Here is a 23,707-nt window from a genome sequence, read left to right as displayed (position 1 = left end):
TATCTGTATGCAAATGACCCATGCACACACCAACCCCCCTCCCCCCACATTAGGCAAGGGCACCTCCACGATTTCGCTTCAGCCAACCACTTTAGTTTTCGCTAAGTGAGTGATTAGTTGCACCTGTGCCTGGTTCGTTGTTTGTGTCTGGAGACAGCAGATGTTCAATTCTTTGAATATTTCTTTCGCAAATTTCAACAGAACGACGCTCTCGTTCCCCACAAATCCCTTGCAATAGGCTTCGTTCTATTTCGTTACATTTTCAATAACTTCTAGAGCCATTGCTGCCTTCTACAGAAATAAAAAAATAAGATATCTAAAACAGAGCGACGTCTTACTAAGTCAAGGAGGATATTTTACACTATTAAAAATGACGTTTGTGATATCTTTAACTTTCATTCTGCCTAGTCAGAACTGAATTACAGATATCCGTAATTGTTATTTTAGATATGTGACGAGTTGGATGTCGTTTTCAATGGCGTCATTGCAGATATCTGTAATTCAGTTTCGCCTAGTCAAAAAAGAATTGCAGATATCTATATCTATCATTTTGACTAGGCGAAATGGAATTACAGATATCTCCAATGACAATTACGACTATCCGAAATATAATTACGACTAGTCAGAATGACATTGTTGATATCTACAATGGCAATTTCGGATATTCGAGCACAGCCTTTAAATGTTAAAATGGCTTGCCATATTAGTCAACGCTTTAAGCTGGTGAATCCATAGACATATAGAATTACATATAGAATTAGAAGAATTACATATATACTATGGGTGAGTCCTCCCGCTCCCAATTTAAAGTGAAACCACCCCTATTTTTTGTCCGTTAATTTCTTCTTTTTTTCAGTGTATTTTCTTTAAAAAAAACAGTTTCACTCGACACACACACACACACACACACACACATGACATACACACATAAATAGACTAGCACATACACAGACACACACACACATACATGCACACGCACGCACATACATACATGCACACACACACACACTCACACACGTACACACACACATACATACATAGACATGCACATACACAGACACACACACACACACACACACGCATACTCCCTTCCACCTTCTGTGAACACATTTCTGTCTATGTCTCTTCTATCTGTCTAGGACTGGCTGGTAATCATTTGATGAAGGGACTGGAGAGCATTTCAGTTGTTACACTCAAAGGTAATTACACCAGCAAATGTAGATGTAGCATGTTTCTGTTGTTAATCTATGCTGAAATACAGTGTGTTTATAAATGTTAAGTTACAAACAGCACCTGTTTGCGGATTCCTAAATGAAAAGAGAGTCAATGGTACAGAAACGAAGGCCTAGTTGGCAGTCCCTCACCTGCTCATGGTTGTCAACCCCATCCCCACCCCCTTTACCTTCACAACATGTCTGATGGCATCCACCTCCAGCACACACATGCACGCATGCACACACGCACGCACGCACACACACACACACACACACACACACACACACTTATGCACCCCCACCCTCTTATATCATTCTAAGATGTGCCCCAGCATACCCCTTTCACTCACTGCCATGGATACACCATTTCTTCTTCCATTACCTTTACATTAAAATGACTTTTAATAAACGTTGCCATGACAACTACAGCTACGGATAATGGCATTCTGACACGCTATTTATTTCGCCAAAGCTGTTCTTCAGTTTTCTATCATTTTGTCTCACATATTTTGTCATGCCAGTCATATTATTTCAGACATGCATGTTCTTGTAAATCTACCGTGAAGTCTTCCAGCACCTCTCTGCATGTTAGCTTGTCAGTATTTTGATCCTGTTATCCTTGCATGCTCAAATCCTTTCCCATTTTGATCTGAGATGAATGCAGAGCAGAGCAGGCGACCATCAGATGAGGCAAGAGAATGAGATGACTTTACTTGGCTGTCTTGGCATGCCTTTTCTGTTCAATTTGTCATTTTCAGTAAAGCACTGTATTTGTTTCCATTAGGGGCTCTTACAACTGCCCCCTTTTTACTTCAGCTTCCACAAACTGATGTCTGGCAACAGATTATGCCTGAAGATTGGCTTGCTAGCATTCAAATACAATTTACCAAGGCAAGCGGGTGGCTTTTAGATGGAGGAAGATGTGGCATGCGTTATTAATGTGTTTTGAAAAGTGCTAAACATTATGGATGAAGACTGTTATTAGTTGTGTCATAATGCAGACATCGGCCGCTGTCATAACAAATTATTTGACTTGTAACAAAATGTGTGTCCTAGCTTCCAGTCACACCCCTGGCTATTCGTGGAACACTGATTCTGACAATGTCTGTGTTCATTGGGGAAAGGGTACAGCATTGCCAAGTGCTGAATGACTGAAAGATAGGCTGTGGAGGTGGCAGAAGAACATATATGCTTTTGATTTAGGTTAACATTTAGAACAATTATAATTAGATTTCATGGGACGGACCCACAACAGTGTTATACTAGTAGTCATATGCAGTATAATGATGCTTGGTGTGCATGTGAAACAGCAGTGTACTTTCATCATGACAAGTGAACGGTGTCTTTTCTTTGGTTAGAGGTATGCTGATAAGCCTTACAAGCACCAAATAGAGGTTAGTAGAGAGAAGGGTTATCTTACTCATCTCGTATGCAAGTGATTGGTCACACGTGGAATCAAATGTAAGGTCAGATGAGGATGAGTGAGTAAGGTGAGGTCATCCTTAACTGGCTTAGCAGGGTGGAAACCCAAAACAATTATAGTTTTAAGTGGGATGATTAAGGGAGTTAATATTAATCTTAGGCTGCATTTAATCTCAATTTAAAAGGGAGACTTTTAGAGACAGTTGTGACCCCTAGACTTAATCTGTTTGACAGACTCAAGAGACTCAAATCAACGGGTTAATAAAGATGTAACTTGTGTATGTTAACAGGACACTTAACTATAAACAACAGTGCCTATTTTAACTTTGAAGTCAATGTCAGAGCAGGCTTTAAAGAATATTACCCAAAATAAACTAAGAGGGTTAATACAAAGTAAGAAAAGACTATTAAAAGTTTAATTTAATTTCTCTTTTCCTGTGTTCTTGCTCACCAACTGTACTTTGTTTAAGCTACATGAAGATTCACACACACACACACACACACACACACACACACACACACTGGCCAGTCTCTTTCTTGACAGTTTGAAAATGATCAACGTAATGATAAAATATGTGACATCATATAAAGCAGAATGATGCATAGCTCAAGCTGACTGCCCACTATCATCAATCCACCGGCATTGTTCCATGCTTCTGATTATGGAGGTTGTCTTAAATAAGGATGAATCTGATCTCTTTTTCGCCTTTTCCCCAATGTGCAAACCCTTTCTGGTTTCCTGTAGAGTGGAAAGTAAACGGACAATGTATGCAAGTCAAACCCTTCGGTTTAGCACTAGAGGCAATGTTGTAAGTACAATTTCATTGTTATGTTAATGAATACGTTAATGTTAAAATACCGTTTAAAAAGGAAATACTACACATAGTTACAACGTTTTATTTACATATATTTACAGGATAATCCGTTACGAAATGTATGCTTAAATAGTATCTTTGTTACATTATTCATTCTGTCATGCAAGATGATGTTCAGTGCACAGCTATTTTTTATATATTTTTTTTTTCGTTATTAGAATGATTCTCTCCTCTTGAATCTCTCTGGTGATGGATGACTAAGAGACTTGGGCCCTGTGTCACCACATTTTCCTACCCCAGTGAAATAGGAATTCATCCTTGACTAAAATGTATTTAAATAAGATTTACTTAAGCCAACTCAAAATTGAGTCCCCCCAGGATTTCGCGGGCATCCTTTGTGATAGTTGCGGCCTAAAATTACTGATTTCGTGGGGGCTTTTCCAAAAAGTTGCGGTGAAAGTTGCTGTGTTTGTTGCGATGAAATTGCGGGAGCAAGTGAAAGTTGCGATTGAAAGTTGCTTATCTCCCTCTTTGTAATTATAATTGAGTTATTTGCTGAAAAATAAATAATTAATAAACAAACATTCTCTAAATAACCAAACCGTTGAGAAATGGTCCTCTAAATAACCTTACCAACATGCCAAACAAAAGATTACCAGAACTTCAAAAAAGTAGCATAATAGGCTGTTCTGCCCTATGCTTATTTAGGTCTGAAAATGTATATTGCTTGTATTATTGTTATGGAAACGAACACAGGACTTTTACATCATTAAAATGTTCGTCTCGTTGGAATGGCAACGGCTGTTTGACAGTTATCTAGAACAATAGCTAGTTATGCTACGTTATGCTAAACACGTAGGGGGAACAGTACATAGGATTTACTTATCCACAACGAAGTGCACCTGTTGGTATTACAAAAGGACCACAAGTAAGACTGAATAAAATGTTATGAATATCTCAGCCTACACATAAAACGAAAAAAAAAAACAGCCTGTGTCATTGTGATTTGTTTTTGTCGCCTGACGTCCTGCCTGCGTTTGTGCCGTTCTCATTCTTTGCTTATCAATCTGTTTTGTTATCCTTGTTGATTTATTTTATCCGTATAGGTATTTATGTTGTTTAATTTCTTATATTTTCCAATTTCAAGTAATCCATTCTACTACACTAGCTGCTACCTTATCTTCAATCCAAAAGTAATGTTGAATCTCCACCGCAACAGCTCTCGAGGGTTTGGGAAATAATCAGATGTATTGCTTCCTTCATTATTCACAGCAAAATAAATAATGTTCATTACATTTCATAGATCTATTACCAGACTCTATATAAAAAGGGCCACGCACACCTTGCGGAAAATTATAAAACATTGAAGCCAGATCTATTTCTGGTGTAGCCATTCTCATTGTTTACAACGGATTAGAACTCTGTTTGTGCCTGCACCGTGTCCGCGAAAGTTGTGGAAGACGACAATGATTTGTCAAAGTTGCGGTGATGTGTTAAAATTGCTACGTTGCGCTGAATTTGCGGGTAATCGCTGAATTCGTGTGAATTGGTGCGATCGTGACATCACAAAATCCTGGAGGGTCTGAAAATTAGTTAAATATGAATAGGATCATACTTTATTAATGTTACCTTAATTTATTTCATTGGATGCCAATATTGTGATATGTAATTTGGTTTTAAATTATAATTTTTTCCACTAATGTTTGCTTTTCTCAGACTAAACCTACCTCAAATAAAGGTATTTACAGGTAATAATATTTTCAATACAATATATAGATAATTAAGTGAATGTTTTATAAGCCATCTTCATCAAAGGTGCTAATAATTCTGGAGGGCCCTCTATCTATCTACTCTTATCTTTCCTGTTTGTTTGTTTACTTAGAGTATTTATATTAATATTGTAGGTAAGGAAGCCCAGCTATAGCTTGTAATTCCCATTTAAGCCTACCTTTCGTCTGCAGCTTCGTTTAGTTAAGCTTAGCTTTGTAACGTTTACGTCGCATTGGTGTCTTAATGTTACTTAAACAAATGAATTACTGTTGAGATGCTGTGCCCTTTTTATATCACTTACTATGTTGACAGTATTTGTTTACATTTCTAACCATGCGTTCACTCTGAGGATGATGAAGGTAAATATGAACTAAAACAAAAACAACTACTGTTTTTGATTTTCCACGCAAAGAGATGAAAGAGTGTTTGTCTCCTCAAATGTGGAAGATGACTTTCATCTTTCAGCTGTGTTTCAAAAAGGGTGGATATAAGACGAGAAACCACTGACAACAGAGACAACTAGTAACAATGTAGTCTTGTCTCAAGAACACTTTGCTAAATGTCAGCATGTTGTATAGTTCAAGAATGTAAGAACCTGCATCAGGATTAGTGCCGTGTGCTACGGTCAAACAGTATATATCACAACTTCAACTTGCAGATGAGTTAATGAGGATAAAGCAAGCACATAAATACAATAGAGAAAGAGCATAGGAGAGCAGGCAATTTTTCAGACTCCAGCACCGTCCAACAATTCCTCTCTGGTCCAGCCCAGCCCAGCTCAGCTCAGCTGCGGAGGCTGATGGGACTTTGCTATCTGAGGTCAGACGCTGAACAGCCTCTGGATCAGCGTGGTGTTTAGAGCCGCCTTGGCACGGGCCTGAGTCTGACTGAGATGTTCAAAGTTCGTTTGCACAATGTGTTTCTCCCGCCACCAGGCTGCCAGGCCTGATAAAAGCGCTTATGTGTGGCATGGGGGGGCTTATGGGCTTGCTGCTGTTTGGACAGCACAAAAGCTACACATCATCCTAGGGGAAATCCTGCTAATATGATAATATAAACATTTTTTCTTTCTCTTTCACCCGCACTCCCTCCCTTCTCGCTTTCTGTAAACAGCATCAATATTGTTATTCCACACCTGCTGTTAAGTAATCCCTTACTGCAAAATCCAATGAGCAAATGCCAGACTTTTGTTTGCTCTCATTAGTTCATTGTGACCTGCTCCATTTTACTTTGTTTTTTAATGTGTTGGGCTAATCTATGTAGAATGCTGGAGTTCCCAGTCGGGCAGATCTGTGAGCTTACAGGGTGTTGATGTGATAAGGTTGGGTCATGCTAAGCCTTCTTTTCTCTTTTGGGGATACAAAGTAGCATTTTCAGGTGTCTATGCGGTCACACAAAAGTCAACATACTCCACATACCTAATGTAGTTTGTACATACTGATGTGTGTCTATAGTGAGCTCCCATAACATGCCCAACAGTCCCTACAAATTCATACATACTTTTGTAGTTTAAGGGCTCTCATAGCTATTATTTTTGTCAGACGTCTCTGTTGTGTCTTTACTCAACATAGTATAATTAAAATAAGGATTCAACTCGGAGGTAAAATGAACATGACTTTACTGTAGTCTTAAGTGTTACACATATCAATGCACTGGCGGATAACCTTTAGGTAAACTCAGTAACTAGGGGAGTGGTTACGCTGAAGTAAATAGATCCACATATACTACACTCCTCCCCTTTTAGATTAATGCCACATAACTAAAAGTAACATATAACATTGCCAATGCATTAAACACAATTTGTTATTCAGTTGACAAATATTGAAACTTTTTTTTTTTTTTTTTTTTTTTTTTTTTTCAGTCCATAAGTCCCATAAGTGAACTCATAAGTCCAATCTTTTCGGGGGTGCCCTGAGTCGTTCAGGGTTGCGCCTGGGAACTTGCGGAGTGCTCACGGCAGGGGGCACTTCCTCTGTAACTGTGGGTGTCACTGTACTGGGTTCAGAGTTGGTTCCAGGATCAGGTGGATGTTCTGGTTGCTCCGGTGTCTTTGGTTGAGCATTCAACAGCTGATCCACATGACGTCTCCAGGTATGCTCGCCAGTGTCCACCTCGTACATCAGAGGGCCGCTCCTAGTGACTATCTTTCCAGGCGTCCACTTTTCCCCTCGGTAGTCACGTGCCAGGACCTGTTGTCCCACATCGAAGCTTCTTGGCGGTTCACTCGAAAAGCTGCTAAACTGTTTGTTCTGCACTTCTCTCCTCAGGTTTGGCTTCAGAAGGTCAATGCGAGATCTGAGCTGTCTGTTCATAAACAGCATTGCAGGTGTCTGATTAGTTGTTGCATGGACAGAATTGCGGTATACCAGGAGGAAATTGTCAATTTTGTGTTGAAGAGAGATGTCTTCTTTTGTCATTGCTTTTATGGACTTTTTGAATGTCTGAACGAACCGTTCTGCTAACCCATTTGTTGCCGGATGGTGAGGTGCTGATCTGAAATGCTTGATACCATTCTTTTTCATGAAGTCTTGGAATTCTTCAGAAGTATACTGTGGGCCATTGTCACTCACCATGTTCTCAGGCAGGCCATTCCTGGAGAAGATGGTTCTCAGGACAGAGATAGTCTTTTCTGATGTTGTTGATTTCATTTGGACTACTTCTGGCCATTTTGAATGAGCGTCCACAGCTATGAGAAACATAGAGTTCATGAACGGGCCAGCAAAATCAATGTGCACTCTCTGCCAGGGTGCAGACGGCCATTCCCACGGATGTAGGGGAGCCGGTGGCGGTGCGTTTTGAACGCTTAGGCATCCTGGGCAGTTTTTGGTGACATCCTCGATTTGTTTATCTACACCTGGCCACCATATGTAGCTACGGGCCAGACTTTTCATCTTCACCGTACCTACGTGAGCCTCATGCAGACTGTCCAACACTCTGGTACGAAGCTTGGAGGGTACTACCACACGTGATCCACACATCAAGGTTCCCTGGCATACTGACAACTGGTCACGTCTTGCCGAAAACTCAGGAAACCATGGATTCCCATGGGCAGGCCAACCATGTACGGTGATGTCATACACCTTGGAAAGTGTTGGGTCATTCCGCGTTTCTTTTCTTATCATGGCATTTGTAACTGGCAGCTGGTCTACCAGTGTTGTGTGGAACATTTCTGCCGGGCCACCTTTTGATGGTGGTTCCTCCACAGATGTTGACAGTGGGAGGCGTGACAAACCATCAGCATTGCAGTGATGTTTAGTCCCCTTGAACTCGATGTCATACGAGTGTGCTCCTAAGAACAGGGCCCATCGCTGTAGTCGTGCAGCTGACATCACTGGGACTCCTTTTCGTGGATTGAATATTGACACTAGGGGCTGATGATCAGTCACTAAGGTAAACCTTCGGCCATAGAGGTAATGGTGGAACTTTTTGATACCCCATACTAGGCTAAGGGCCTCCCTGTCTATCTGTGCATAATTGCGTTCGGCACTTGACAGGGACCTTGAAGCGAATGCAATTGGGCGTTCAAGTCCATTTTCCACTGTGTGTGACAAGACAGCGCCAATGCCGTACGGGGACGCGTCACATGCTAGACGGATGGGTCTGGACGGATCATAGTGGGTCAGCAGCTCGTCAGATGTTATTAGTCTTTTTGTTTCTGCGAATGCCTTTTTACATTTGTCTGACCAATGCCATTCCACTCCTGTCTGTAGCAGCGCATTTAGTGGATACAGCACTGAGGCAAGATTTGGAAGAAATTTGTGGTAATAATTTACGAGACCCAGGTACGATCTGAGTTGCGACACATTTTCAGGTTTAGGTGCTTTCAGCACTGCCTCAATTTTCTCTTGTGACTTGTGCAAGCCGTGCTTGTCAATGACATGTCCGCAGTATGAGATTTCACTTTTGAAAAACTCACATTTCTCTCTCTTTGCGCGTAGGCCATACTCATTCAGCCTGGTGAGTACTTTGCTCAGGTTCTGGAAGTGATCATCATCATCTTTTCCTGTTATGAGAATATCATCCAGGTAGCATTGTGTTCCAGGTATGCCCTGGAGCACCTGATCCATGGCTCTTTGCCAGATGGCTGGGGCTGAAGCAACACCAAACACAAGACTATTATATTGGTAAAGTCCCTTATGAGTGTTGATGGTTAGGAACTTTTTGCTTGACTCCTCCACTTCCATCTGGAGATAGGCCTGTGCCAAGTCCATCTTTGAAAACTTCTCCCCACCAGCCAACGATGAGAAAATGTCCTCTATTCTTGGTAGGGGGTACTGCACAGTGCGCAGCACCGGGTTGATGCTCACTTTGAAGTCCCCACATATACGCACTTCACTTTTGCCTTTCTTCATTACAGGGACAATGGGCGTAGCCCAGTCACTCCAGTCGACTTGTGAGAGAATGCCGGACGACTCCAAGTTCTGCAGTTCTGCGTCTATCTTGGGACGTAGGGCATACGGCACCTGGCGCGCCTTGTGGAATCTTGGGTTGGCATCTTTCTCAAGTTCAATTTTGGCCTTTAAGTGCTTAAGTTTACCAATACCTTTCTCAAACACGTGTGCATTAGCCTCCAACAACTGTGACAGTCTCTGCTCAGGCCTGCGGGTGGAGCTCTTGAGGCCTGTTGAGATATTCAGGGCTTTTATGTCATGCCAGTCAAGCTGAATTCTCCTCAGCCATTCACGCCCCAGTAGTGCTGGGCCTGTGGTTTTCAGGACATAGAGCCCTAACTTGTGTGTTTGGTCACCGTAGACCACATCCACGTTAAGTTTTCCTTTTGGTGATACTTTTTCACCTGTGTAGGTTTTTAACATCACTGATGTCTTTTTCAGTGGTAAGTGGGAGAACAGCCTGTCGTAATCGGTTTCGGAGATCACTGACAAAGCTGAACCTGTGTCCAGTTCCATCTTAAGTTTCACTCCAGACACTGTTGTCGTGACCCATATTATTTTTCTGTCTTCTTCAGTTATGCTATGCAGCTCTAAGCATGACAGGTCATCGTCCTCACTGCTGTATGTGTTGTCTGAATGTTCTGTGACTTTGTGCATTTCATTTGCTTTGGCCTTTGATTTAGGTTTAAAACCTTTGTTCTTTCCAGATTTTTCTTTTGGCACATTAGTTTGGTCTGATTTGCATGCTCGTTCTATGTGACCTTGCTTGTGGCATTTCCTACATGTCTTTTCTTTGAACCAACAGTCGTTTGCACTGTGCGAGGATTTACCACACCTGTAGCATTTTTGCTTTTTCCCATTAAAGGACATTTGATGCACTTCGTTTTCTAAGCTTTTCTTCTGTAGCTCTGATGCACCCTTCGCTGCTGTTTCCATTGAGATAGCTAGTTCGAGTGCTTTCTTCAAATCTAGCTCTTTTTCTGACAGTAGCCTTTTCTGTGTGCTTGTACAGTGCATGCCACATACTAAGCGATCTCTCAAAGCATCGTCAAGTCCCGTTTTAAAGTCACAATGCTGCGAGAGCCTGCGCAGCTCGGCCACATACTCAGATATGCTTTCATCTTTCTTTTGATCTCTCTTATGAAATCTAAATCTTTCCGCTATCACTAGTGGTGCGGGATTTAAGTGCTTCTGCAACGTGTCAACAATGTCTTTGTATGACTTGCTCGACGGTTTAGCAGGGCTCAGGATATTACGGAGTAGACTGTAAATTTTAGCTCCCATTAGACTGAGGAGGACGGCACTTTTTTTCTCATCCCCGACATCATTAGCGTCACAGTACAACTCCACTCGCTCTATGTATGATTCCCAGTCTCACATGAACTATCAAATTCCTCTACTTTTCCAACGTAAGCCATTTCGGACATGAAATCCAGATATTATCTGTTTATCCTTTCACTGTGTGCTATGCACGTGTTACTCACGGAACATTTGTTAGGTTTCCTTTTGTCTCTTGCTTTCGTTTTATCTCCTGCTTTATTTCGTCCTTTTCTCCTTCCCTCCGGTTTAAGTTTTCATTTCGTGCAGTTGTTTAGGGTCCAGATTACTCGTCGCCAATTTGTTGTGTCTTTACTCAACATAGTATAATTAAAATAAGGATTCAACTCGGAGGTAAAATGAACATGACTTTACTGTAGTCTTAAGTGTTACACATATCAATGCACTGGCGGATAACCTTTAGGTAAACTCAGTAACTAGGGGAGTGGTTACGCTGAAGTAAATAGATCCACATATACTACAGTCTCTTACTCTGAAAATGAGGCAGCAGTGATGTCCACTGAAATATTTGCTCCTCTGTGGCAGTCATTGGACTTGGAGGAACTTATCTTATGCAAGAGGGGACTTCGAGGACAAAACACAGGGATAATGGACTTCTTTTGTTCTTGCAGTATCTCTTCTTTATCACAAATTATTCGCTCCATCCCACACTGCAGTGGATTCTGTGGCCCAGATGTGGCCCAGTTGTGTTCTAGATTCGGCTGCTATCTGAGAAGTCCCTTGTGCCGTTCCAGCTTTTCAGATATTAGCGTTTTTTTTCTCGAAACACACACTCACACTCTCTCTCACACACACACACACACTGAATACAACTTTTTGCGTCACTGTTTGGGGGAGGTTGTGGACGAAAATGAAAGGAAGAAAAAGAAATCGGCCAGTCACAGCTTGAAATCTTAATGAGGCAAGAACCTAGGAGGATGATCGCTGAAGACATGGCATGGAGAATAATCAGGTTGAGCTGTGCAATCTCAATTGTTTCGGGGAGTGGAAAAAAGCATAATGATAGCATTTTTATGGAAATACAAAGGGAAGGCCTGTGTCTTCTTGTTGCAGAGAATACCTTATCAGTATTGCTAGTCTTGTGATTTGTTTTTCTTATTCTCTTTGCCGAGGCTATTTCTCATGGTGGGTTTCTTTATGTATTGGAGCCCCACAGTGAACCGTTATCCTATTTATAATCGTTTCTTAGTTTTGCAAGCGCAGCATGCAAAGTCATCTAGAGATTTAATTTAGTGTGTAATTGTTTTGGAGGTCGTCTAAATGACTCACTGGGTCATTCTTTTGCTTTGGTATTCACAGATAGCACATGCATGTCACATTCAAAAGGTTTGACCTACTGAGCCTTTAGATATTAAGGCAACCCCATATATGAGTTTAAAAACTAACCTTTTAAACTATGTCTGTCTTACTAGTTAATTTGCTTGAGGCCTACTCTACAGTCATAGCTTTGGAATGTGTTCTTCTTCTCGTCATTATTATTTTTATTTTTCAAAAAAAGAATAAAAATAAAAATAAGAATTATTACTCCAGTAAAAGAAAGGCATTAACCTCAACACTGACATTTAAGGCCATCAAAGCTTCATTCTTCTCTCTGAGCTTTCATGTTGCTGCGGCCTGTCAAAAATCCATTATCTCTATCAACTTTTCAAACTTCACATTTCAGAGCCCGCTTACGACTCACTCCAAAGCCGAGTAGAACATGACAGGTAAAATGCTGCACAGATTTTTTAGGAAAACCTTTTAGGAAGTCATTATTTTGGGATGCAAATTTGTCATAATCTCTGCCATTTATATTTGAAGCACATGTGTGTGACAGGGCTGAGAATATTATTATTATTTATGAATTGTTAATATTAATAATGATGATAATAGGTACCTTATATTGTTTCTTTAATTGTTTTCATTAGGCTAGTATTACTGGCGTTTTTATGTTTAATTTTTTTTATCTGTTTTCGAATGTCTAATAACATTCAGTAGCAGAGGAAGGTCTGCCACAGTCCTGAAAAGTATATAATTTACAACTGATTTTCAGAGTTCTCTACAGGGCGTGGAGGTTCAACAGTGAGCCACTGACAGCCGAGCATTTCTCAGGTGTCTGGGTGTAAGCTTTTCTCAGTGGTTCATAGTTATTCAGTAGTGATAGTAATTCATGAAAATACAGAGCAAAATGGACAGCTTTACTGTGACAACAAGATCCCACTGTAAACCCAGAGATGGCAAGAAAGGGTTAAATCCATATCAGCCGCATGATATTTAATAAATACATGACAAAATACTTTGCCATTAAGCCATCAACAGGCATGAATGAGGCATTGTTTTCATCAGTGTTGATATTAATTTAACAAATGTTTTTTTCCTATTAATTTGAAGTTTCTGCTACGATGATCTATGCTCCATATTAGTCACCACACTGTGATGTCCTTGTGTTGTGTGTCTATGTGTGTCCATCATGTGTGGAAAAAGATTAATGTTTTTATCCATTCATATTTCATTTTCTGCCATTCTCAGCCCTGTCACACACTTGTGTTTCAAATACAAATGGCAGAGAGCATGACAAATTTGCATCTCAAAATAATTACTTCGTAAAAAAGGTTTTGCAGTATGACTAGCTACAGCTTTTGACATTTTCTTTTTTTTTAATAAGACAGGTCATTTCAAAATTCGAGATCCAAGTCATCCTTTTCCTTTTCAATAAAATTCACCAGATAAATACACATCACACAAGTGTTTACCTTGATAATGATGACAATTTCAAGAGAAAAATCTGTGCAGCATTTTATCTGTCATGTTCTACTTGGGCTTTGCTTTAGAAGTGAGTCGTAAGCGGGCTCTGATATTAGAGTTTGAAAAGTTGATAGAGATAATGGATTTTTGAAAGGCCGCAGCAACATGAAAGCTCAGGGAGAAGAATGAAGCTTTGATGGCCTTAAATGTCAGTGTTGAGGTTAATGCCTTTCTTTTACCTTTTCTGAAGAGATGACAGAGCTGGGTTTTAGACAATATGAATGTGTTTTTGCACAGATGATCTGTGCACAAGGCACTTTCAAAAAATCATTCCAAAACACCTTTGCATTCACACACATGGTACACATAATGACATAAAGGGACCACACAGTATACACATCTCTGACTAATTGATGTCAAATGTGATGCATAGAAATGTTAATGTATCCTTTGTGCAGTCATCTGTATTCTCATTACCTGAGGCTCAGACATCAAAGTAAAGGTAAAGAAATGTTTCTTCTTATATGGTACACATAATGGTACACACATGGTACACATAATAACATAAAGGGACCACACAGTATACACATCTCTGACTAATTGATGTCAAATGTGATGCATAGAAATGTTAATGTATTCTTTGTGCAGTCATCTGTATTCTCAGGCTCAGACCACATTTACACATAGCCGGGTATTTACAGAAAGGAATATTTCTGCCCCTCCGTTTTCAAAAATAACGTCGTACACACAAGGTCGTTTTCAAACAAGTTTCTGTTTACATGAACCCGCATATACCCCCTAAAACGCCATCATAACTATGCCAAACCTGTAGGTTTGCATAAGTAGGCTAATCCATTAAATTGGCTTTGATTCCTAGATATTTAAGTGGATCCTTTACGTTTATCTGGGCTACTACAACAGGTAGAGAAGATGGAATGTAAAACTCGTTGTCCACTGGTGGAGGTGCAGGGGATACCATTGCTAAAGCCAAAAGTCACACACTGGGGAAGGGTTGAGAGATTCAGTTATAGGGTTGAAAGAATGCAATAAATAAGCACTACCTTAACAGCATACATGATCAGCTAGCAAACTAACTGTAAACATAGGACGCTCACCTGACGTGATGCATTTTTTGTCGCATACTGTGACGTTTGAGAAACTAAAACTCCGTTTGACCCAGTGCACACGCAAACACAAAAACGGAGTTTTCAGAAATCTCCACTTTGGCCGGAGTTTTTAGGAATGATCGTTTTCCGTGATGAAACCTCCGTTTTTGTGTAAATGAAAGGCCAAACCGCATGAAAATATCTGCGTTTTCGCAACGTGTAAACGGGGTCTCAGACATCAAAGTAAAGGTAAAGAAATGTTTCTTCTTATATGGAGGGATTTGCATCATATAGGTCATTCTACGAAACGGGTGCCATTTGAGTCCACAGCATTTCATGAGCTTCAAAATATGTAAAAAAATTGTCAAAATGTGTTCAAAAAGTTCAAGGTTGTTAACAGTAGTGTTATTAATTACATGATTAATGTTTTAATGGCATTGCAAAAGTAAAACAAACACTTTTTAGACATTATTGGTAAGGATATGGCTGGTTTTGCCATGTCCGCAATGACCAACATGGAATTTGCGTTCAACTTATTAACTTAAAATTTGTATTTCTAAACAAAACTTTTATTATACTCAGGGTGCGATTTGCCGGGGGGGATGGTGGGGATTTACCCCCCCCTCTGGTTTTTACATCCCCACCTCAGCTGGATGAAATTCATACATGGGGGGGATAACCCTTAATTATTAAAAAAAAAACATGAAAAAACAGACAGGTTGTGACAGCGTTTTCTTACACTTGCTTACATCGCTGGCACTAATGTTCACCTTACCGGAACTGTCGGCATTCTCAGAATTCGCGAACGTCCCCATGCACATAAACACATTGTATACATTGTAACAATAACATTACATACACGGAAATTAGCAAAGCCAGCTAATTAGGCTACTGTACAATGAATATGAAAATATTTGTTCACTGAATTAGGGAGTTCTGTCCAAAACAGTTGCGTTTCAGTTTCAAAGTTTCAGTTTCGGTTTCAGTATTTCAACGTGAATGAGAGGGAGCACAAGAACTGAGCGTCTAGCAGCGATTATCATATCATAGACATATATGATGCATGTATATGAAGAGAATTAGGCCTATGTATTGCTTGTTTTTTTTTTCATGAAAAAAAAAAAAAACATCCCCCCCCCCTCTGGTTTTTGGACAAATCGCACCCTAATTATACTAATGATTAAAGTTATGCCCCTGACACTATACAATATATTTATTCAATATAAATCATTGTGCATGTCCCCCATTTTGTCTTACAACCCCGTAACGCTTACAGTTTCGGCCTATTGAGAATGCACTGTTGCTTTAAATGATATCACAGAGAGGTAGTGACATCATTTGAACCCTTGCAGGAGTCAAGCTCAAGAACAGGAAAGTTCCCACATTATTTGACATTGTTTATTTGGTGTATTTGTGTGTTAGACAGGGTCCGTCAAGCTTAGCCTTACTGCCCCGTAACGCATAATAGATAGGGAAACTGTTTTAATAAAAAAGAAATTCCACTTGTAATGTAAAGACAATGATATTTTAGTCTGATTAGTGTAGTTGCTAGCTCAGCTAGTTGACCACATGGTGAGCTGCAACCATTTTAAGGTGAAATTTACCACCCTGTAACGTACCACCCTGTAACACTTTATATTGTTACGGGGTGGTAAAGGGAGTTTACCAATAAAATACCTTTATATATAAGTTGGATATTGCATATTTAAGTCATCCCATGTTCACATGTATACTCAAAATGAATAATGTTGTTGGTAAAAAACTAAATAAATTACATAGGAATAGTCAAAGTTAACCACCCCGTAACATGGCTTACCACCCTGTAACATGACTTATCACCCCATAACGGGTTTTTTATTAAAAAAAACATTGAAAGGCAATAAAATGCCTCATAAATAAATGTGGGATAGTGATGTCCTTATGTGGATCAATTAATACATACTACTTTTATTTGACTATGGGGAGTAAAATAGCATATATTGTTCAAAAAATTGAAGCCATTGATAGGCAAAATTCATATCTCAAGGAAAATAATCTAAATCATGAAAAATTACAGTAAGACAACAAGTCTAACTTTCAGTATCAAAAAAAGGATTTATTTCTGATATGAAAATATGACTTTTTGAGAATTGTTTCATGATTTATGTTTTAAATGGTGTGTATCTTGTCCGTTACGGGGTGGTAAAAAAACAACTGCTGGGTTGCAATAAAACAGATATAATTTTTAGGGATTGAATACCTGAGGTGGGCAAACATGTTTTTTTAAGAGGTCTACTATGTCTTTCATAATGTGAGTGTCCTAAAAAACAGTTCTTCCTTGAAAAAAAAATGAAAATTACAAAGTGGAAAAAGCACCCGTCTCGTAGAATGACCCATATACATTCACAGGCAGTAAAGCTCTGATGGTTTTGTGTGGTTATTTCACATCTAAAGCTTACAGTTTAGTTATTCTTGACTATTTTGGTCCAAATAATATTTTTGTGTTTGAGGACTAAGGGCCTGATTTACTAACAGGATCGCGCCCATTTCAGGCGTAAAATATCGGGTGTAAACATAAAACGGTATTTACAAAAGAAGGTGCATTTGAGTAGAGGCGCATATTAACGTTTTGTGGGTGTGTGCCGCAACGAGATGGGAGGGTATAAGGAACGTGGGCGTGTGGTGAAAATATATGGGAGGAGAGAAGTTAAGTGCGCCTAATGATGTATTGCGTGGTATTTACAAAAACTGCCAGGCGAGCGCACGTCTCTAATTTGCGGGATAATTCTCCGCCTCATAAAAGCATGTCTTAACCAGGAAGCGCATTTCCATTGAGGCTGAGAACGTTGATATGGCAGCAGTTATAAGAGCAAGGCGAAGACATAGACAGAGACAGCGCACAGAAATAATTTTTTCACCTCGTATAACACTTTTTCAGTTAAGCGAACCACAAATCATTAGACGGTACAGGTTAACCAGCCACGCAATACTTCAATTACTGAACCAGATCAGAGATGACATCGAACCCTCCAACCGGCGATCACATTCCATTCCATCAGTTGTTAAACTCCGGACAACATTGCAAATATTGACATCCGGATTATTTCAAACAGTTATAGCATCAGCAGTTGGTAGATGTCAGCCTTCACTCAGCCAAATATTCACCCAGGTACTCGACGCATTTCTACGGCGCACTGGTCAATACATTTCCCCACTGCCATAGCTGAAATTAGAGACATCAAACAGGACTTTTTTTGAAATTGCAAACTTTCCGAACGTAATTGGAGCCATTGATTGCACCCACATCCAAACAGTCCCACCTTCAATCCACGAACACATTTACCGAAACAGAAAGCACACATATTCAATGAATATCCAGGTCATATGTGATGCCAACATGACCATTACTAACGTGGTAGCCAAATACCCTGGATCTGTCCATGCCATCTATCCAAGATTGAGCAACGGGGATTTTGGAGAGGCCTGGCTAATTGGTAAATGTATTTGTTTCAGTGGGGATATATTGTAGTGAACCCATGTCCCTTGTAGAAATTATTAATCTCGCCATGTACACATTTATATTGTTATAATAGACAGTTTATGCATTAATGCCACCAATTGCATATTCTTTATAATCGTGTTCTTTTAAACATCTCGCTGTAGGTGATGGCGGGCAGAACAACAATATAACAGCGCGCACATTGAATCAGGTTCAGTGATTGAGCGAACGTGAACCAATATACAGTGCCCTCCACAAATATTGGCACCCCTAGTGAACATGAGCTAAACAGGCTATAAAAAATATGATTTTGCTGTTAAACCTCTTGGTTTTTCACTCAAAATATTCACAAAAATCTTACCTTTTCATTGAAGTAAAATTATTGAAAGAAAAAAAAAGCTGTTGACATTAAATAAATATTTTTCCCCAAAACATGTGTGCCACAATTATTGGCACCCCTAGAAAAATCTTTAATTAAAATCTAGCTGAAGTATATTTTCAGTCATATTTTACATTTTTAAGTTCACCTGTTTGATAAGGAACTCTTATGAGGTCGACCATGACTTCCAGTTCCACTGGCGTACAAATATGAGGTGACACAGGCCAAATTTCATTCGTCATTCATCACTATGGGAAAGACCCAAATAACACAGTGACGATGTGCGACGAAAAGTTGTTGAGCTGCACGAATCAAGAAATGGACACAAGAAAATCTGTTAACCGTTGAAAATACCCATTTCCACCATCATGGAAATAATTAAGAAGTTTAAAGCGACAGGACATGTTAAGAATCAGCCTGGAAGAGGACGTGTCTGTACATTGACCCCACGCACTGTAAGGGGGATGGTTCTACTGGCAAAATAATCTCCAAGGATCACAGGTGAAGAATTGTAGAGGTTAGTTGAGTCTTGGGGTCAGAAAGTCTCCAAAACTACCATCAGACGCCACCTACATCACCACAAGTTGTTTTGGAGGGTTACCAGAAAAAACCCTCTGCTGTCAATCAACAACAAACTAAAGCGCCTACAGTTTGCCAAATGTAAGTCAGACTTTCAATGGGACCGAGTTATATGGTCAGATGAGACCAAAATAAAGCTTTTTGGCAACAAACATCAAAGGTGGGTTTGGCGTAGACAGAAAGATATATATAGAAAAGCACTCCATACCCAATGTGAAGTATGGTGGCGGATCTTTGATATTGTGGGGCTGTTTTTCTTCCAAAGGCCCTGGACATCTTGTTAGGATACATAGTATCATGGACTCCATCAAATACCAGCAGATATTAAATGAAAACTTAACAGCCCCCTCCAGTGAGCCTTAAAATGGGCGTTGTTGGACCTTCCAGCAGGACAATGATCCAAGGCACACCTCAAAATCAACACAAAAATGGTTCACCGACCACAGAATAAAGGTTTTGCCATGTCCATCACAGTCCCCTGGCCTAAACCCCATAGGAAATCTGTGGGATGAGCTGTAGCCAAGTCTACAAACGTTGACCTCAGATTCTGAAGGATCTGAAGAGATACTGCATGTAGTAATGGTCTCAGATCCCGTGCCATGTGTTCAGTAACCTCATCACGCATCATAGGAGAAGACTTAGAGCTATTATCTTGGCAAATGGAGGCTGCACAAAAAATTACATTAAGGGGTGCCAATAATTGTGGCACACATGTTTTGGGGAAAAATATTTATTTAGTTTCAATGTTTTTTTTTTTTCTTTTAATAATTTTACTTCAATTAAAAGGTAAGATTTTTGTGTATATTTCGAGTGAAAGACTGAGAGGATAAACAGCAAAGACATATTTTGTATAGCCTGTTTAGCTCATATTCACTAGGGGTGCCAATATTTGTGGAGGGCACTGTATCTATCTCCTCTTCGCTGAACCTTCATTTTCTCTTCCTCTAATCTCCATGGTGGTAGTATTTCTCCCGTCGATTTCTCCCGTCTTTTAATGGTGCGCCAAATAATGATTGCCCAGTGCGGATCTGGTTTGAGAAATACCACGGAAAATGCGGAAAAACACTGTGCGGTATATTGGGCTTTGGCAAAGGCGCAGATTAAGCTGCGGTCACAATGTTAGTAAATCAGGCCCTAAAGGGCGGAGTAAACACAGAGTGCCCAGCGCGGATCTTGTTTTATAAATACCACGGAAAATGCGGAAAAACACAGTGCGGTATTGTGCGCTTTGGCAAAGACGCAGATTAAGCTGCGGTCGCAGTGTTAGTAAATCAGGCCCTAAGTGTACACAGGGGCTATGCTGGTCTTGTATTGTTTCACTAGTTTGTCACACTGTTCAGAAAGAATATTTAGCATTTTATATTGGTCACATAATTGAGACTGTACTCCAGGCCCAATGGCTATATGATAAATATACCTCACTTACCGACTGGCTTTACATACAGTATCCAAAACATATTATAACTCCACAATTGTTAAGTGTTCAAAAGTCAAAGTGTTCAAAAGTGAAAAATACTTCCTACTTTTGAGGCCAAGTTAAAGCCTAGAATCTATCTATACTGGATGATTCATAGCGTTGGAAGGGAGAGGATATGTGTTAGTTTTGTTCAGTGAGAGAAGACTGAGTGGAATCTGAACTCAATAAACACGCACTTAGGGGATGCCTTAAAGACTAGAATAGGAATAGAGGAAGAGTCAGACCATTTCAAGAGAGAAGAGTATTTTTGGGGAAAAAGACAGTCTTTAAAACCGCTCCACAGATTGCTGCAGAACTCCCTAATCCTAGGTGTCTACCGCTATTCCACAGCTAGATCTAAAAGACATGGATGGATATGTGACGGATGGATGTCAGCAGGAGGAAATATTTGGGATGAAATGGCCAGCACAATAAATTATTGAAATCTCTTAATCATTTAGGAAAATTCTGGGAGGAGAAAAACATTTTCAGGAAAGTTCTGTGCGACAGTCAAGACTAAGTGGAAAAAAGGTATTGTACGTCTTGAAAAAGTTTCTCATCCGTTGTGAAGGTCATGATGGCAAGAGTTACTTAAGCACTTATAGTTGTGATATTTCCAATTTTATATCTATTTAAGGGGTTGGGCTTAAAAATATAAAGAGTGATATGTCTCAAAAGTATTCGTAAATGCAAGTACCATGATCCACAAATGTTTCACGATTTACAAATGTGTTTTGCGATCCACAAAAACAAAATTCTTACTCGTGATTTGCAAGTTGGCATTTACATAAATGTGCTATGATTTGTACACATAGATGTCCATTCGTCAATATATCGTTTGTAATTTCTTAAAATACTTTTCGTGTGTGCATTTCTCATGGTCTGTCATTTGTAAATCTACAATTCGCGTGTGAAGTGTTGAATCTGCATTTGTGGATTGCCCAATACACGCGTGCAATCCTTCTTCCTGTGACGTACTTTTGAGACATTCTTTTCGCTCTTTTGTGGCTTTCTGATCCACAAATACAAGCCCCCCCTCCTTTTCGACAGTGCCAACCTATCCAGTAGGTGGCAGTGTTGTCCTCTGCCTTGTAGTCAGGTGGTTTACAGTTTTTATCGATTGCTTTGGGCATGTTCACGAAACCGAAATTACATTCTCAAAGCTCTTAGTGCATTTGGCAAAATAGCCTATATGGTTCAGCACAACTACATAGATCACCTTCAAAAGGTCATATCTCACCCAAAACAGTTCAGTCAAGCTTCAAAACCAAATCATTTTCTCATAAAAATAGTCAGTGCCCCCAAAATGAAAAGTTCCTTCCCGAAAAGAAAAGGACATTCTCCAAGCTTTAAATATATTTGCCAAAATAACCTAGATGGTTTATCAAAACACTATGGCACACCTGCAAAAGGTCATATCTCTCCCAAAACAGACAACTCATCAATTAAAACTAATTCCTTTTCTCATACTAATAGTCAGTGCCCCCAAAACGAAAAGTCCCTTTGGCATTGTTTAAGCACTGCAGGTCAAAACGTTTAGATGTTTTGTCAGTATGGCAGTGGACCATAGAAATATCCCTCATGTGCACATTTCAATCTGGGCTTAGTCCTTTGACACTGAATGGTTACTGTAGTAGATGTTTTCTTTCCAGAATACTATGTGTATCAAACAGAAACAAATTCAATTGTTACAGTATGTAATTGCAAAACAGAAACAGAAAATGTGTACAGCAATGTGTACATACAGAAGAAAAGGAAGTCTTCAGTCTTCGTCCTCACTCTCCTGCTCAGCCTCACGCTCACGTCTGTCTGGCCAAAGATTCTCATCTACATCGCATCTTATATTTTCCCTTGCAATGCAACGTGGGAAGAATCGGCGTGCATGCCACAACCATCCCCTGCAATGATCAGCCGTTACATCCTCACAAGCATCCATTGCTTGGAGGAGGGACCGCTGATTTAGAGCACGATGCTCGTAGACCCTCCACCTCCAAGCTAAAAAAAACTCCTCAATAGGATTTAGAAATGGGGAGTAAGGGGCTAGGAGCACCATCACCATCCTTTGATGGACAGCGAACCATGCCCTGATGAGCAAGACATTGTCCCACACAATCACATATGTCGGCAAGTGAGGCCCTACCAAACCCCCCTCAAGTAGAGGGATAAGATCACCGTAAAGGCGGTCTAAGAACACCAGGAGCTTCTGGGTGTTGCATGGGCCGATACTTGGAATGTGGTGACTACCCCGTTTTCAGATATCGCAGCACACATTGTGAGGCAGTTGCCCTTGCTCGTTTGGTGCTTCCATGTTCATACTTGTCAACTGTACTGAACTTTGTCAAGCCCTAGATGTTTGATGGAAGCATTTACTGTATACTCCTGGATAGCACCTGTCAGCTAACTAAAATTACTGAGTGATTGGTGATCGGATGTGAGAAACTGCCCCTTGATTACGTAGTAAGGTCTAGTTGCACCTGAAAAAATGAAGCCGATGATCCAAGAGATCCATATTACAGTTTATACCATGATGTTTTTCATGGTATTATGTGCCTGAACGATTGTGACAGTGGAGTGAACTATTCTGCAGGTGATGATGTACAGAAGGAAATTATGCCAACATGTTTTGGAGCGAACAACCACTTGACTGAGAAGCAACAGTCAGTTTAGACCAGCAAGATGTTTTCAATTGGTAATTCGGCTAACTGAAGGCAATTGTACCTAACCATTTGCACAGATGTGCTAAATCATTTGACATGTGTGCAAGCTGTAGGCAATTGTACTTGTCATTTGCAAGGAGTTTCTAAAACAATTGCAATTTGATTAAAGGAATGAGAAATGCCAATCGGTTTTGAACAAGTGCCCAGTGGTTTTGAGGTTTGCACGTGTTGTTTTGAGAATGTAATTTCTGTTTTGTGAATCTGCCCAAAGCAATGGATAAAAACTGTAACAACAGGATCGTGACCGGGGTGATAAAAGCATGAAATTTGGCACACAGTAAGCTTTTACCCTACCAACAGTGGCGATTCTAGAAGATT

Source organism: Sprattus sprattus (genome assembly GCF_963457725.1).
Source record: "Sprattus sprattus genome assembly, chromosome: 15".
NCBI classification, from domain to species: Eukaryota; Metazoa; Chordata; class Actinopteri; order Clupeiformes; family Clupeidae; genus Sprattus; species Sprattus sprattus.
The sequence above is the reverse complement of the archived record's forward strand: the minus strand, read 5'-3'. Positions refer to the sequence as shown.